Source organism: Nannospalax galili, unplaced genomic scaffold (assembly GCF_000622305.1).
Source record: "Nannospalax galili isolate Female #2095 unplaced genomic scaffold, S.galili_v1.0 scaffold278, whole genome shotgun sequence".
NCBI classification, from domain to species: domain Eukaryota; kingdom Metazoa; phylum Chordata; class Mammalia; order Rodentia; family Spalacidae; genus Nannospalax; species Nannospalax galili.
Genome location: NW_008347536.1, coordinates 5,642,678 through 5,656,028, shown reverse-complemented (window position 1 = coordinate 5,656,028; position 13,351 = coordinate 5,642,678). Strand labels below are relative to the sequence as shown.

At 38.6% G+C, this 13,351-nt stretch overlaps 1 protein-coding gene across 13 annotated transcripts in view; it reads right to left on the bottom strand.

The window, feature by feature from the left end:
* The window catches only part of Dlg2 (discs large MAGUK scaffold protein 2), a 2,328,307-nt gene that overhangs the window by 332,557 nt on the left and 1,982,399 nt on the right, over window positions 1-13,351 (bottom strand). The window lies entirely within an intron of this gene.

Below are 13,351 nucleotides of genomic sequence, written 5' to 3'. Positions count from 1 at the left end.
TAGTTAATATTTTATATTTTACTTAGTGTATCCCATACCACCACCCCCGCCCCCCCCCCAAATCCTCAGAGCCCATTTTGGTTCATTTAGATAAAGCAACTGTTTAGTTTTCTGCTTTGAGAAACCACAGAAAACTAGGGAGCCTTGCTTTAACTTGGTAAATGGCAACACTGGTATCTTTCATGGGGGCATATTTTACATTCTAATAGAGCAACTACTTCTTAGCACTGAAGACTGAAGATAAGTTTTTTCTTGTGGTGTCCGCCCCCCCCCCAAATCCTCAGAGCCCATTTTGGTTCATTTAGATAAAGCAACTGTTTAGTTTTCTGCTTTGAGAAACCACAGAAAACTAGGGAGCCTTGCTTTAACTTGGTAAATGGCAACACTGGTATCTTTCATGGGGGCATATTTTACATTCTAATAGAGCAACTACTTCTTAGCACTGAAGACTGAAGATAAGTTTTTTCTTGTGGTGTTAGGGACCAAGCCCTGAGCCTTGCTAGACAAGAGTTCTCCCATCCCCAAAGAACAATTCTTGGGTGTTATACTTAACCAAATTCATTCTCAATGGGCATCTCAACAGGGGTGATTTTATCTTCCCCCCTACAGTTCAAAGAGAAAATTACAAGGTATGGACATACATTGATTTCATTCCTATTCACTGATTCCACACATATTTACTGAGTACCCACTCTGTGCCAGCCATGAAGGACACAGCAGTAAAGACAGACACATTTTCTTGCTCCCATGGCTTTTATGTTCCAGCAGGAGACCAACTGAGCTTAGTGCCTTTTTAGAGGGTAGATACATAAACGTCTTTTTTGAATAGCTTTTCCTGTTTCCCATTAAATAGCTCTCAAACTGGGTTTTGGTGGTGGGCTTCTTCCTTTATATATTTATACTAAACACAAGAAACAAAGCTTGTTCTACTTGGATGGGATTGAGGCTGTCTCCTATGATACTCCTGAGCTCTACTATGTACCTGCTCCCAACATTCCTTCACAGGACCCACCATTGCAGGGAGCAGTCTGACATTTCCACCATTCTCTCCACATTAATGATGCAATTGAAGGAATCACTAAAATGTCTACACACATAGCCTCCCAAGCGCTGTCTTTAGCTCTATTAACCCTTTAGTTTGCTTTTCTCTCACTACGTCACAGCTACATTATAGGGTTTTTGGATAACAATTACAGTGGTCACTGATTGATGCCCATCTTTCAGGAACCATGCTTAGCATTCCATTTAATCCTGAGTTATCCTGTGAAGTAAGTGTGGGTCCTCATTTCACAGATAAAAGAATGTGATTCCAAGAGGTGAGTAATTTGTTGGAGATACACGTCTTTTAATGATAGAGCTAGATTTTGAACCAGATTCATTTTATTTCAAGGTGTGACCCTTAACTATTACTGCTTCCCAAACTCTGAAAAGTTCTTCAGTCCTTTCATGGACAGTACTAAGTTCAGTGCAAAAGTCTGATCAAATAAGAGACAATCAGGGCTGGAGAGATGGCTCAGTGGTTAAGAGCACTTGCTGCTCTTGCAAAGGACCTGAGTTTGGTTCCTAGCACCCACATGGCAGCTAACAACTGCCTGTAACTCCAGTTCCAGGTGATCTGACACCCTCTGACCTCTGTGGGCATCTTAGGACACAGGTACACTTACATACATGCAGGCAATGCACTCACACACATAAAATAAAATAATAAAATGTTTAAAAAGTAAGAGACAAGCATGCTAGTGCACTCAGATATGCTTGTGTGGAGGGTTATTAATGTGAACTGTTGTTCAGGGACGGCCTACCACCCTCCAAACATTCCATGTCCATTTTCTCCAATTCTGCCAACAACTTGGGAAGGTAAATCCACTCCTAGTTACAGAGAGGTTGTCGCTCATTTAAGGATTCCAGTACTCAGTAGTGAGCCCTCGGCCTTTTATGCCAGTTTGGCACCATGACTATCCCCAGAGCTGAACTACAGACTTCCAGATCCAAGAATTTGAAGTGAAAACACTGTTCCATGGCCCAGGGCTCAATCCAAGTCAATGCAGCCTCTCTCCTTTCTCAATAAGAACTGAGTGCTGGAGTTTCAGCCCTGTCTACCTAAACTCTCTAATTTCTATTTAATTAATTTTTGTCCCTCTATATCATTATACTGACATTTACTTTTTATATTTTTCAACTACATTTCTATCCATTCCCATCTCTTTCTTTGTCATCTTTTACTGTCCTGTGAGTCCCTTTGCTTTGCTTTTGCCTGTGGGATTATTCTAGCAGCTCCGAGTCATTCTTACCCTAGACTGACTCCTGGCTTTATTCCACTGATAATTGTGAGAAAAACACCTAAGCTTTTTGTGTCTTGATTTCCTCACCTGCAATATGGACACAGAATTAGAAACTATGTGAGTTAATACAGGAGAAGATTTTAGAATATTCTTAAGCATATAGTGATTGCTTCATTCATGATGGATTTTATGATTATTTCTGTGGTAGCGCGGGGGAATCAAACCCAGGGCCCATTCATGCTAGGGAAACACTCAACTACTGAGTACACTTCCTTGGAGTTTTGAGACAGAATCTCTCTGAAGCCCAGGCTGGCCTCAAATTTACCAGCCTTTGTTTCTGCCTCCCAAGAGATTACAGATGAGCACACCATGTCTGGGTCATTCTGGTTCCAGTTATCTCTTTCTTGAAGTAATTGTAGCTGTTACATAGTGAGAGAAAAGCAAACAAACTTTCCTCCTTTGTTTCTCTATCATCTATATTTTACTCTGCTTTAGATAAAATAAAAAAGGAAAGAGTTTCTATAAGATAGACATATTTATTCATTGGTATACTTTATTTTTTTATTTTTTTAATTTTTTGGTCTTTTTGAGACAGGGTCTCCCTGTAGCCCCAGCTTTCCTGGAACTCATTATGGAGACCAGGCTGGCCTCGTACTCACAGAGATCCGCCTGCCTCTGCCTCCTGAGTGCTGGGATTAAAGGCATACGCCACCATGCCTGGCTTGGTATACTTTATTTTTATTTAAAGTTCTTTTCTAAAAAAATCTGTTTATTGTATTTATTATTACTGTGTGTGTATGTGTGAGGCGAACATGATAACCACTACACTACAGAGACCTCTCCAACTGTCTGTGTATGTGTACATGATGTGTGTGTGTGTGTGGGTTGGGGTGGGGTGCATGTTCCATAGCATGTGTGTGAAGGCCAGAGGACAATTTGTGGGGTCGGATTTCTGCTTCCACCCTTACGTGGGGTTTGGGGATGGAACTCAGGCCATGAGGCTTGTATGCAAGTGCCTTTACTTGCTGAGCCATCTTACTGGCCCCTATTTTTACCACGAACCAGACTCTGTGCTAGGGAATACAGACATAAAGGTGAATAAAATATGACTTTTCTCCAAAGAATTGATCAGTATTTCATTGCTTAACAATGTTTTAACAGGGGCTAGAGAGATGGCTCAGCAATTAGGAACACTGGCTGCTCTTGCAGAGGACCCAAATTCAATTCCTAGACCCTACATGGTGCCTAATAACCATCTGTAACTTCAGTTCCAGGGGAATCTGACATCCTCCACAAGAATGACATGACACGGGTGCACTTACATACACGAAGGTAATGTACTCATACACACACACACACACACACACACACACAGAAAACAAAATATTTTAAAAAACAATGTTTTCTCAAGTTTTAGAGAGATAGATGAATTCATGTGTATGCATTTTTGAGACTGTAGCTCGGGCTACCCTTGAAATTGTTATGTAACTGAGGCTATCCTTGAACTCCTGCTCCAAGTGCTAATATTATGGGTATGCGCCACCAGGCCCAGCTGAATTCATGTATCTTTATAAGACAACGTGTGTGTCTAATGGTTTGTTACCTATTCTCTTCTTGCATCTGTCTACTTTCCAATTATTCTGCAGCAACTTTCATCTAACATGTTACTCAGCTGAACGAATGGTATTTCTCTTTCTGCATTTTCACTGACCTATGGTCAATCATAATTCACAAACATTTTTCAATGCAATGAGGAATTAAGATACAAACATTTTTTAAATCACATATTCATTTAGTCCTCTCTCTCTCTCTCTCTCCCTCCCTCCCTCCCTCCTTCTCTCTGCATGTGCCACAGTGTCTGTATGTGTGTGTGGGGTGGGGGGTGTCAGAGGATAACTTGCAGGAGCTGGCTTTCTTCTTCCACCATGTGAGTCTTGAGGGTTGAACTCAGGTGGTCCAGCTTGGTGGTAAGCACCTTTATGCACTGCGCCATTTTACCCACCCAGGAATTAAGTTGTTTGTGGGGGTGGAGAGGGAAGAGAGAGAATTCACCTAAGTTTTTAAATTAGATATAGTTATATTATTTTATTATTTTTATGAATCTCTTCTTGCCCCTGGTTTGTACACTCTACCATAGGTATGTGCACATAGAAAAAAAAAGCATGTGTAGTATTTAAGGTTGACTGTTGTTTCAGGAATCCACTGGAGATCTTGCAGAGTCAATACTGTACAGGTAAGGTCTTCTCCAGTATGTCTGGTGTTCTCTGAGCCAGTGTCTGTTCAGCAGTCAGCGGCATCTTTTTGGGAGAACAAATCTGATCCTACAATTTATGGGTTTAAAACCTTTCAACAGTCTCTCACTGATTTTGGGAAAAAGACCCAAAACTTTATTCTTGTGTGATGTAGTCTGCGTCCATCTTTTGCCTCACTACACGCTGTGTTTCTCTTACTTGTTCTAGTTTGCTTAGTCACTCAGTGACGCCATGTTTTCTTTTCCACAGAATGACTACAAAGGCTTTTTTCCCCTAAAATATTCTTTCTTATCACTTCTGCTGTGCTTTGATAAGTTAATTCCTACTCACCCTTCAAGTTAAAGAAAGTATTATAAAATGCTTTATTGACCCTCTAATCTAGGTCAGACAACTCTGGTCTGCCTTCACATACTTCACATACTTGGGTATCTAAGCTGTAAGAGTCTATATCAAAGTTTTCTTCTACTTCTGCAGCAGGTACCACAGTCTGCCTAATTCAGTGAGATTTTACTTGCCTGACTGTAAGCCATTAGGGAAGGGACCATGTCTGTTATTCCTACCACTCTACCTCCAATATTCAGGGCAGCATGCTACTCATTGAAAGCACTTAATGAACAAATTATTAGCTGAATGAAGACTGAATTAATGAATTTTCTTCTGCCACTACTTAACATTCCCAGTGTGTCAGCAGCTCTATTAATGAAGCACAATTTCTTTAGCAGTGGGGATAAGATGAATATGAGAAAACTGTGAGTGGCTCCAGAAAACCATCTTGAACAAAGTATAGCTTAGATACTCTTGCTTTTTATAGACTCAGCCAACACGGTCACTGAGTCTACCAGGAATCCTATTTGGATTAGGATTCCATGAAGCACGTTAAAGATGTATGCTTAATATTCCTTGGGCTTGGCTTTCCTATGCTAAATTTGCCTCTGCTTGTGATTCTGAGAATTCAAAACATCTCCATTATTTCAGCTTTTTATACCCTTGATTTCCTGGAATACATGTTCTCATATTATGTCCTTTTAGACTCAATACATTTATTTTAAAGCTCAGAAATTATAGTTTAATCTCTAAAACTGATAAGATTTAGGATACAATAGATTCATAAACTAAGAGACCATACACAGCAAGTTATTCATTTTAAAACTACCTATAAACAATATGCATTTATAGTTGAATTTAACTTAAAACCATCATAAAAGCCCAAATCCTATTGAAAAAAAGAGAATAATTTACAGATATAAATCCTTCCTACGAGTGGGTGAAAGCAGAATTTCTGTCTTTAAAACAAAAAGAGGACACTTAGGAATTACCTGCTTATTGCATTTTTCTTTGATGACATGCTTAATTAGAAGATATTATAAGCTAAATTTCATAGAATGTCATTTGAAAAGAGCCTTAAGAATAATCTCTCCATAGAGAGTTTCAGCCAGCAGTGCTACATGAGACCTTATCTCAAGCTCCCTACCTTAAAAAAAATTGTTCTAACCACCTTAACCAACCAACGAATAAGGGAAACAATGTTGAGAAAAGTGGTGTGTTTTGGGCCTGGTCAGCAAAGCACTGGTTATAGAATCATGGAAAGGAGAAAAAATGCTTCATTATTCACTATTACATTTGAGAAATGGCTTAAATAATTTGAGTCCACTGAACCAAATATCTAGGTAAATTCTACTGAGCACCAAGAAAATTGATTGGTTTTACCAGGTATTTGAAAGCCATCTGGATTTGTATTCCTCTTCTGCTTTGTCTCTTGGAATGTAAAATGGAAGGAGTATCTAGTGAATGAAAATTGTGCTTATTTTTTAATACCAGTAGAGTAAGAAATAATATCAAGATGTTTTATGTCTAAGCATTTGATTTGGGTATTGCTAATGGTAGGTATGGATCTAAAAGACCTTGGTTGTCAGAATATCTCTAGAAGATAGATTATTTGGCTCCTTCTAGTTTAAGTGAGTAATTGACTCTAAAGGACCTCCCAAAATTAAAAAATGAGCAGAAGATTTTAGTCTCCTTGATGCAAGTTTGAAATTCAACACCCCAAGGGTAGACTGTGAGGTCAGTGGAGATTTCTGAGTCAGAAAGTGATTCCTGCTTGTATTCATACCTCATTCCTCAGGGCATCTGGCATAGGAAGATAGATGCAGCATCATTAATCATTAAGCATCTGGAGAGAATACTCCCATGAATCTGCACACACTGCACTGTCAAACCCTGTAGTGCTATATGTTAGACAGAGGTTAGGGATGAAACAGAAACAACCAGAAGGTTAGGAAGAGGGCACAGTGAGTGAAGGAATATCTTGGAAGTTTTCTTAGTCACTGGTATAAGTACTATCTATTAGTGGAATGTGTGTATGTGTGTTTGTGTGTTTCTGTGTGTGTGTATATGTGCATGTGTGTATATGAGAGAGAGAGAAGCTGTAGAGAAATACATAGCTAAACAAAAATTCTTGTGTCATGAAGTTTCCTTTTATTTCATTAAAAATTATAATATGCCACTCATTAATGAAGCAAAAGTTAATGTAACATATTTAGAGAAATATTATTTTTGGCAATACAGACCATTTAAGATGATATGATTGATGATGAACAGACAGACAAATAAATGTATGGATATACAGATGGATAAAGAGTGGTACAGGAATAAATTATAAAGGGGAAGATGAAATCATATATTTGATCTATTTATTAAATTGTTACTATTTCCAAGTTGGTAGATTTTTAAAATAAATTTCACATCTCTGGATGAAGCTACAGACAAAGGATGCTGAGAGAGAGAGAACCAGTTTTCTCTAGGGATGAACTCCCTGATAGGTTATCTAATCCCAAGTGGTCAGCCCTAAACACACATACAAGCACCACTAGATGGATTCAGCAGATTACACACACACACACACACACACACACACACACACGCAATAACAATAGTCAATCAAAAAATTGAAAGAGAGGAGGGTGTGGGAAGAGTTGGAGGGGGAGGACTGACAGTGGAAGTGCTGTAAGTGCAGGACTAATGTGTGGAATTCTCAAAAATAAAAGAATTGCTACATATTTAACATCCTCATGTATCAAAAATGTATCCATGATGTATGAACAATGATAATGAACAATTACAAGCTAGAAAGTAAAGTTGTGTACATGAGGAAGCTCTGAGGGTCCCTGAGATTTCTGATCCTTCTGTGTCCTTCAGATAATGAGAATCTTATTGGATTATATCTGAGCATAGACCATCACCAGCAACTATAGCGAATTCAAAGAATTAAGGCAATTGCTAACTGCTCAGCTGACGTAAGCTTTAGTAGCTATTACAACTTTAAGACAGTGAACCACTTTACTATCTGGTTGCTGACTTGATCTTTAGTCTCCCTGTCTGTGAAACAAAGAAACAAAGGAAGATGAGCTTTAAGGATTCCAATAACGTCGAATTTTTCTGTCTTAGTGATTGAGGTTAATCCACACAGACTCCATCAAATTAACAGAGTGTTCAGTCATTTCTTCTTATGCGTTAAAAGATATAAAGAGAACACACAGTGTTTGTGAGGAACTTTCAAATAATGGAACTTAAGGTGCTCTCTATACCACCTGAAGTCAAGGATTCTTTTTTAAAGCTTGAATTTAATACTACATAGGTTCTTCTGAAAATATCTTACCTACCTTAGCCATTTAAAAAACAGGTGAGAAAACAAAACAGATTCATAAAGATGAAATAGCAGAAGGTTGAGACTAATGTTCCCTTCCCATCCCAGAGTTTGGCACAGTATTTTTGATCATGAAAGCTTATCTTTAATATACACTATGATTTGATATAGTATATGACCAAGTTCCACAGCTGGATACCAACAGTCTTGCATGGGCATTTATGATGCAGTTATTTGTCTTGGGAAAATACTTCCACATTCCACAGCTGGTCATTCATATGCATAACCTGCAGATATGTTGATTTAAGGAAAGAGCTGTCTTGCATTGTAAATAAGCTTCATCTTTGGTGTATGTTCTCACATTTTTGAGATTCTTCAGGTACAGAACTTATTTTTCCTCAGCTATACAGTAATTGCAAACTTTCATTATATATTTGACTCAACAGAGATAGACATATGGTGTCCAACTGTGTTTTATCTTTATAAAAGTGGTAGCTCCAGTTAGATCAGAACTTCATGTCTTTAAAATTAAAAAAAAATTAATTGTATTTTTCTGTATGAGTGTTTTGACTGTATATATGTAAGTGCACCATGTGCATGCAGTGCCCACAGAGGCCAAAAGAGGGAGTCAGATTCCTTGGAATTGGAGTTACTAGTAGTTGTTAGCTGCCATGTGGGTGCTGGGAATCAAACCCGTTCCTCCATGAGAGCAATCAGTGCTCTTAAAAGCTGAACCATCTCTCCAGCCCCGATTTTCAGAAGTTTAGAAAACATTAGAACTTTAAGCAAGGCTTCAAAAGACACCATCTACAAACTGTGAACTTGAAATGTTCAACCCAAAGACCTGTTTACCATTTGCCAATATCAAAATTTCAGGTCATTCTTCCTTATTCACTGAGCATACACTTTTGTTCTTTGTTAAAGATTTATTTATTTTATGTGTAGAGCATTTCTTTGCTTACATGTCTGTGTACCAGGTGTATGCCTGGTGTCCTCCTGGTGCCCCCAGATGTCAGATCCCCTGGAGCTGGAGTTAATAGGTAGTTGTGCCTGATAGCTTCAGTTGTCAGCCTGACACACTTGGAAAGAGGGAATCTCTATTGGGGAACTTTCTCTATTGGATTTGCCTATGGGTATGCCTATGAGGCATTTTCTTGATTGTTGAGTGATTGGGAGGGACCAGTCTACTGTGAGGTGGTGCCATCCCTGGGTAGATGGTCCTGGCTTATATAGGAAGGCAGACTGAGCACAGGCAAGAAAAGCAAGACAGTAAGCAGCATTCCTCCATGGTTTCTGCTTCAGTGACTGCCTCCAGGTCCCTGCCTTAATTTCTCTTGATTATGGACTGTGAACTGTAAGCTAAATAGATCATCCCACCCCTCTCCCACGTTGGTTTTTGTTAGTGTTTTATCACAGCAACAGAAAGCTAACTAGGACAGTTGTGAGCCACCATTTGGATACTGTGAATCAAACCCAGGTCCTATGCAAGAGTAGCAATGCTGTTAATCATGAAGCCATCTCTCCAGCCCTGAGCATACATTTCTCAAGTACCTACTATTAATATTTATTTGGAAACCCACTGGAAATATATTATGCTTCTATAAAAAACATCATTCAATAAGTCACTGATAAAGTCTATTCAAATTTGTATTGAGTAATTTAACACAGGAGATAAAGCGAGGGGGGATAAAACTCCCTCCTTAGCACTTGAGTGGAGAAAGGTACAAACTATGCTAAAGGACACAGGTATCTGAAGACGGATGGAGAATTAAGAGCTAGAACTAATGTGATTGAGCAGATTAAAGATAGGCTCACAGTGAAACTCAAATGAGGGTCCTCAGTGTAAGTAAGAACCTACAGGAGAAGAGAACATGGAATTTCAAAGAAGGGAGCCCACAAAGTGAAGGCAAAGAAACAGGGGACTTCAGGACCAAACTTAGAAACAGGTGGACAGTTCTGTGCATGGGGGGCAGTGAAAAGGATGATGCTAACGGTGACAGTGGGATGAACAGTGACAGGGAAGGGCAGTTGGCTGGGATGGGGTCATATGGTGAAGGGCATGGCTTTTGTGTGCAGGGGCCTGGAGGTCATGCTTTTAGGAAGATGATTTGGAAAGCAATGTCAAACCACTGAGAGAGGCAAAGAAAGAGAAGGGCTGTCAGGTGTGTGCATGAGTGCGTGCGTGTGTGTGTGCATGTGTGTGTGTAGGGTATTGTGTCTCCCAGTGTGGAGTGATGTAGTAACTTCACCAATGAAATAGAGACAATTAATGTTTTTTATGAGAATTAACTGTCCATAGTGCTTAATGGGGTTGTTCCTAAGGGATCACATCTATTACAAAAATAAACAAACAAACAAACAAAACAAACAAATAAGAAAAGAGAAAAAAACCTGATCACTTTTCTTATTTTTTTCTTATTATTAGTGCAACACATGCTAATTGCAAAGTAAGCATATGACACAATTGAATTTTAAAGGACAGTGAAGACAAATTGCAGTCACATTGATGGTGAGACACAGTACTTAGACAAGATTTTCGAACTGCCTTTAACTCTATGACTTTGAACTGCATGCTGAATGAGAGTGATGGTAGGTAGAATGGCACGGACTAAGGGACTAAGTGCATTTGAAACAGAGCTATGTATATCATAACCTCACATTGCACTATGAAACTTGCCAAAGAAGAGATTTATTGTTGCAGTCCAATAATTATAAATTACAATTATTTGGAAAAAAACCTGCTAAGTACTATAAAAATGGTTGGTAATATTGTGTGGCACACATTTCTTCAGTAATTCTTTTCTGTCTTTGAAACAAAAATTGAAAAGCACAAGTGGATAAAAATGAAGAATTCCTCAGTCACCAATTATCTGTATGGAAACACAAGTACTGGGGTATATGGTAAATCGTTCATCTGTTAGCTCAGCAAGTCTGTAGGAAATAGCTGTTACAATATCAGAGAGATCTGTCAGTGAACAAAACACAGATGTGTTCGCTTGCATGGAGCCAGCAATCTCACAGTTTAACAAGTTATTCTTTCTCCTTCATCTCTAAAACACACAGTTCACCCAATTTTCAAGATCTAGTTCCATTCACACACTTCTACAATATACTGTAGCACTATTATCGGCCCTGCAGGCTCATTTTTTCTTTGATATGCTATCGTTCTGAGAGACAGTGCCATTCTGAGAGAAGTTGCTCATGTGTCACTGAGTACTGATTTCTATTAAGTGTATTAAAGTAATTTCACTTCAGAAAGTTGGAAAATTCCTTAGAGATAAATAGCATGCAATATTCTGGTGACAGACGACAATTTTTTTTTTTTTTTTAATATCAAGGAATGCTGAGTGAAGTATTTAGAGGGTTTCCCATTAAGCCCTTGGAAGTGACTGAAAACATATGTACTAGAAGCTTGGTTCTTAAAAAATTCTCTCTCTCTCTCTCTCTCTCTCTCTCTCTCTCTCTCTCTGTGAACATGACCATGTGCATGCCATATTATCCATATGGAGGTCAGAGGACAACCTCAGGCATTGGTCCTCATCTTCCATCTTGTTTGAGAGAGGGCTTTGTTGACTGCTGCTGTACACACCACACTAGCTGGCCTGTGACCCTCTGGGATTCTGCTGTCTCCATCTCCCATCTTGCTACAGGAGCAGTGGGATTCCAGATGGGTGCTAGCTACCATGCCAGGCTTTACATGGATTCAAACTCAAGTCCTCATACTTGGGTAGCAAGTCCTTTACTCAGTGAACCATCACCCCAGCCTAGAAGTCTAGTTCTTGACCATGTCAAAGGAGTTGTAATAAAATCTCTTAGCACTATCATAAAGTTAACATATTGGTAGAAAAGACAGTGACCTGGTAAGAATTTTGTGATGCAATCTCATAAAATACCCTTCAATTCACTGGTTAATTTTAAAGTAAATTGTAGGCTATTTCCTTAGGCTGCTGTACAATTTAAATGTCTCTACATAATCAAAACAAAAAAATATAGTCCATTTTCCTTTCAAGCAATAGTTCAACTAAGGCTTGGTTACACACGAAGTTAGCAAAAAGCAGAATAAAATTGATTGCTTCATGTTGTTGTTGCTACATTTCCAATTGATATAAAGCTATGACAAGTTAGATCACAGCTATATGGTTAAAATAGGGAAGTCATTCTGTGAACATAATCTGTATATGCTAGCATTTTGAAAGATGCTTGTTAGCTACAGGTTTTGTTAGAAGGATTTTAAAAGTGAAGTTATATGGTTTATAAAACATGCTTTTAACAGGCATTGTGATAAAGAGCAGTATATTATCTGGTTGATTCATCATGCTCAAAGGGAACCGAGCTGTAGGGAAATTCCAACACATATAAAGATCTAGAACCAGCACAGGATCGTTTTTAGCGTAACCTTCAGAGCTTGAAATTATTCATTTCAAGGTTATTTAAATACTTGCTCACTAGGCAAGAGCTTTCGGGCAGTATAATCATGGTTCTAACCATCTTATCAGTCTGTAGAATTATATGAGATGAAGTTTTTAGAACCTGGGAAACAACCATGGACTTTATGCCTGATTGCAGGGATGGTGAAGGACATAGAGTTCTAGAATGAAAGAAAATAGCTCTGAAGAAAGGAAGACACTCATGAAACAGTCCTTACTCTTTGTGACAAAAATCATTCTAACTCAGATGGCTTCATTTTCTGTTTTACAATAGATACTTTTGGAAACACTCCTGTTAAAAGCAAAAGATTACCTTAATGTATCTAGAAAAAGCATGCACCCTCTCTACTAACTCTGTTCATTCATGACATAGGCTAATAGGAAAAAATTACAAGAATTTATAAGATTTTGTTTTACTTACTTACAAATTCTAATTCTAAATTGAGGCACAAAGGCAAGATGCCAAGATACACATGGAAGAAATTACTTTCTTTATTCTTATGCAGAACATGCTGGCCACCATTAATGGTAAAACCTAAGCTGCCATAGGAAAAACACAGACTTAAACCTTCCAAATAGCACACAACTAATGAAGTTAACAAAGGATCATTTAAAAAGGACAAAGGAGCTCTTTATACCCAACTCAGAGAGCTCTTCCTTCACAGCACCTGGTAACCTCATTCTCAACTGCTTAATACCCCTCTTTGTTAACCATGTGGCCCCAAAGCAATGAACTTACACTTCTTG